Source organism: Octopus bimaculoides, chromosome 11 (assembly GCF_001194135.2).
Source record: "Octopus bimaculoides isolate UCB-OBI-ISO-001 chromosome 11, ASM119413v2, whole genome shotgun sequence".
NCBI lineage: Eukaryota > Metazoa > Mollusca > Cephalopoda > Octopoda > Octopodidae > Octopus > Octopus bimaculoides.
Window position 1 is genome coordinate 72579341 of NC_068991.1, and position 5251 is coordinate 72584591.

Here is a 5251-nt window from a genome sequence, read left to right on the forward strand (position 1 = left end):
GACCCCTAGGGGTGGATGTTACTGTTGCTTTAGCCCCAGGAGGACATCTCCTCCAGCTGGCTTATCGACACACTACTGTGTCCTGTTTGTTTTGCCAAGGGAAGTTATCCCTCTCATCGTGATCGTAGCACGAATGGACCCGGGTTTCAGGGTTATTTCCCTTCGTCAGCGTCCGATAGCTACCGACCTTCGATAGCTACCATAACCCTGAAACCCGGGTCCGTTCGTGCTACGATCACGATGAGAGGGATAACTTCCGTTGGCAAAACAAACAGGACACAGTAGTGTGTCGATAAGCCAGCTGGAGGAGATGTCCTCCTGGGACTAAAGCAACAGTAACATCCACCCCTAGGGGTCAGCCACACTTAAGTGGCAATACACTTCACTATATATATATATATATACATATATATATTATCCATATTTTACTATGGCTGGGTAGCCAGTGTATTTTGACTGGAATCTAACAAGAGAAATCTAGTTTCATAGTTAGTCCAGAGTTGCCTCTCTTTCCAGTTTTCAATGTTGATGAAGGCTCCCCAAACTCACTTGATGTGTTTACAACTTTTTGACTACAACTAGAATATTTCTCTAATCCAAAATGCAGTGAATGACCTTCTTAAGTGTTCAAATGTGTTTCAAGCTTATTTGAACTGATTACAAGTTCAGTTATATAATGTTTATTTTTATGTGAAATTATCTTTAAAAATAATTTATCATTAAACTGAAGGACTACTTAATACAAAGAGCATATTTATTAATTTTTATGATGGGAAGGTTGACAGTAACTTCAATATTTCGACTCATCACCTTTCATCACCAACCTGTTTATGTGTAAATGTTTTAAATATTTTTGTTTTAAAGCCAAAACAATGCAACTTATAAAAATTAATAATAATACAAGTCAATGGTTAGTACTATTTATTAACTAGTATTTCAATGTTTCAAAGCTGAAATATCATGTAATAGTACTAACCATTGACCTGTATTAATGCTATTTATAACTTGCACTATGTGTGGTTTAAAAAAATATTCAAAACATTTATATATATATATATACACAGACATATATATATATATATATATATATATATATATATATATATATATATATATATATATATATATATATATATATACACAGACATACATACATACATATATATATATATATATATATATATACACAGACATACATACATACATATATATATATATATATATATATATATAATCACACATACATATATATATATATTGATAGTGATGTTGAAGTTTTGGTCAGCTAAACCATAATTAGACTGTAATGCATTAAGTTAATCTTGTATTTATATAGTACCTGGGGAGATAAAATTTTTCTGAGATTTGCTCAGTTGAATGGTAATTAAGTTGTAGAGTAGAAGTTGTGATGGAGAGATGTTGTGGAGAAATTTTTTATTGATTAAAGTTGGGGTTATGTTATTGTTCAGAATTTATTCATGCATGTACAACTTTGTAAACAGGTGTGTATATTTAGGGCTGTTAGCTTCAGGTCATAAGATTGCTTTTTAGCGGTTCACAAAAAGGAAGTAGGTATGGTAGGGGAAGATTTTAGGTCTGAAGATATGCCTTATTTTTAGTTATTATTGGTCTTATCAGATTTCATTCTTTGCTTTGGCAATGTAAAAGAATATATATTGTTCACACAACATGTGGACATTAAGCCACATGTGCAATACAAGCACTGCCTGCTTAGTTCAGATGTCACTTGGTTTAAACCACTTCCTTGTCCTTGAGTGCCTCTATTGGAGTCCGTTCTCTTGTAGGCATTTATGCCAGGTGTCCTGTGAGAGGATAACTTTCTCCTTTCCTCTTACCATTCTTGGAGTCCTTGAAAACAGCCATGAGTACTATTTGTCCTCTTGTGACTCATTGAAAAACGTTTATGCAAAGTCTAGTTTGTTTTAATTAAACTGGGTTGACATATTTTTCATATGTGGAAGGCAGAATGATCAAGTTGATCGTTGCTGAGATTTGAATACAGATTGTAAAGGGACATAATTCAAGTCATAATAGGTTTAGCATGGCAGTTAATTATGTCCAACATGTTGCTACCCCTATGTTGACCAGATTTTAGAAAAAAAATCAGAGTGAAGTGGCAGCCTTTACCATTAACACTGGAAAGTTTTGAAAACTACTTTCCCTGTTTATTCTTTCCTAAAATATTTTATTGTATTTTGATTTATTTAATGCTTTCACCAAGGAACCTCTTTCAAATTGGTGAAATTTTCCTTGGTATTTAGTTGGAATCTAATGTGTACCAGTGGCTATTTCCTTCAAACTAGGAAATATTTATGCATTCAAATAAACATAACAGATATGTGTATGCGTGCACACACACACACACACACACACACACACTCACACATTCTATTATTCATAAGATACATTGATGAGATGAGGCAGATTTTAGGCTCATAGTTATTTTGAGTGATCTAATGTGTATGTGGATAAATGTATATCATCTATCTATCTATCTATCCACATATATATATATATATATATATATATATATATATACACGTATGTATGTATGTATGTATGTATGTATGTATGTATGCATGTGTGTGCGTATATATGTATGTATATATGTGAGTGTGTGTGTTATTATAGAGCAAATTGTTTTCAGCTGTGTATATTTTCCGCATACAATCACGCACTCACACGTGCACATGCACAAACACACATTCACTTTCACACACACACACACTCATGCATATGCACATTCTATGTTTAAAGCATATTAATTTGCAGATAGTTGAATACATTGATTCGCATTTTGTAATTTTATATTACTTTTTTACTGCAAATTTTTTATTTATTTTTAAGATTTTCCATTTTCTCATTTGGTTTTGAAACATACACACATTTCTTCCACCATGCAAATATATTTTGTCTGCTTAGAAAGTCAAATAAATAAGTTTGTATAACTTTAGTAAATTTCAATCTTGATATTAAACAGCAACAAAAAGACAGCATTAATTATAAGAAAATAGATTAAATTGGAAAATCTTAAATATTTAACATTTTGCATTCATTTGAGCAAAATTGAGAAAAACAGTAAAGTTTATTTGCCAACAGAATGTGGTGGTCCTTTAAAGGAAGATGTCACTCTTGTTTAAGCTCCAGGAAAACATCTTTTCCAGTTGGTTATTGACACAGTATCTGTGTTCCTATAGTGTTTGCAAGGGAGGTCATCGCTCCCATCTCCAGCTGGAAAAGATGTTTTCCTGGGACTTAAACAAGAGCAGCAACATCCTTTAGAGGACTGCCACATTCTGTTGGCAAATAAACTTTACTATTCGCTACTATTACTGTATATCTATCGATGAGAGATTTAAAACAAGTTGTTTTTCTCTATTGAGAAAAGCAGTTTGCCACATGTCTGTGTGTTCATGAAACTAGAGTTTATTCAGATTTTCAAAGTATTTATGTTGACAGTTGAAAAGTCTAACCCTAATCCTAACCCTAATCCTAACCGTAACTGGATGCTTGTCTGTTGCAGACTTAAGCCACAGATGTGACTGGTATTTATTTTCCAGTGAAACAACAGTCATGTAGCTCAGGAAATGAAGTGCCTTGTTCAAGAACTCAGTTCACTGCTCAGTTTGATAATCAAGCCTTGCTCAATGTGTCGTGTACTGTTTGGTCTGAGAAATGATCCTCGCACAAAGACTCAGTACATTAATCAGTCTGAGAGCCAAGCCTTGCATAAGGACCCAGTGAATTGCTCACTCCAAGAATTGAGCCTTGGTCAAGGATTCAGTGCAGTGCTCAGTTTGAGGGTTGAGCTTTGGTCAACGAACCAATGCACTACTCAGTCTGAGAATTGAAACCCATGAGTTAATGATCATGAGCTCAACAATGCAACCATTAGGCTATGTACTTTATACCTTCACTGAGCCAATAATAGAGATTGAAATTAATTTTATGTTGGTGGAAACTTGATTCTTGAGGAATAATAATACAACCTGATGGTAACTCCTCATAATCATTTAACATCCACTTTTCCATGCTTGCATGGGTCAGATGGAATTTGTGGAGGCAGATCTTCCATTGATGGATGCTCTTATCATCAACCCTCACCTGTTTCCCAGTAAGGTTACATTTCCCCATTACCAAACATATTTTTCACAGAAGACTTGTATGTTGGTGATGCTCGTTTACAACCATCATGTGATGTCAAGGTTATTATTGTCATTATTGTATCATGACAAAACAAAAAAAGCACCAAAGCCATATTCACCTTCCCGAATCCTTTCTATTTGTGTGTTTTCTCTTTGAAAAAGACCACAATTGCATAGAATATAGAATTAATAATATTCACACTTAATATCAAGTTGTGAAAGCATTTCTAAGAACACAATTCCATTCTATAGAAATACTTACTCAATACTTTTCTCCTGGATATTTAAATACAACTTTTAGTCTCTGCACCTGTATCAATAAGATGTATGTATTTGATAATATATTTCTCTTACGAATAATGCATATTTTGTACATCAGTGAGCAGCTGTGTGGTTTCATAATGTTTAAAAACCCTTAGTTATGTAATTTGTTATTGCTTATAATTTACCACCATGGATTAAACTAATTTTGTAATTTGATTTTTATTTATTTTGTACACATTATCAGGAAATAGCATTCTCTCTTTATTGAAGCTAACATTTTCAAAGAGAAACATTTACACTATGTATCCCTCTGTGAAATAAATTATCACCTCGATAAATAGACTTAATCCCATGATTAATATTGATGAATATTAATCTTAATAGTCATTAATTAAAACCTATTGAAATTTAGTAAAACATCACTGAGTTATATTTCCAAATAGTTTGAGTTAAAAACCTGCTCAGTTTATACTCAGACATTTTAAAAGAATAGTAATATTTAGAGTGAAGCTTTTTATTATTTTCATTGCTGGCTACTCATACACACACACACACACACACACATAATATGTGTGTACATGTGTGTATATATATATATATATATATATGATATAATGTATGTATGCATGGGTGTATACGTACGTGTGAGTGTGGGTGTATATATATAGATATATATATATGTGTGTGTGTGTGTGTGTGTATGTATAAATAGGTATGTATGTGTATATGTATGTATGTGTGTATATATATGTATGTATGTGTATATATATATGTATACATATATATATATATATATATATACATATATATATATACATATA

The 5251-nt window shown here is 32.5% G+C and overlaps 1 protein-coding gene across 10 annotated transcripts in view; it reads left to right on the top strand.

The window, feature by feature from the left end:
• LOC106875082 (serine/threonine-protein kinase BRSK2) overlaps positions 1–5251 on the top strand; it is a 305025-nt gene that overhangs the window by 298799 nt on the left and 975 nt on the right. The gene's annotated exons all lie outside the window — the stretch shown is intronic.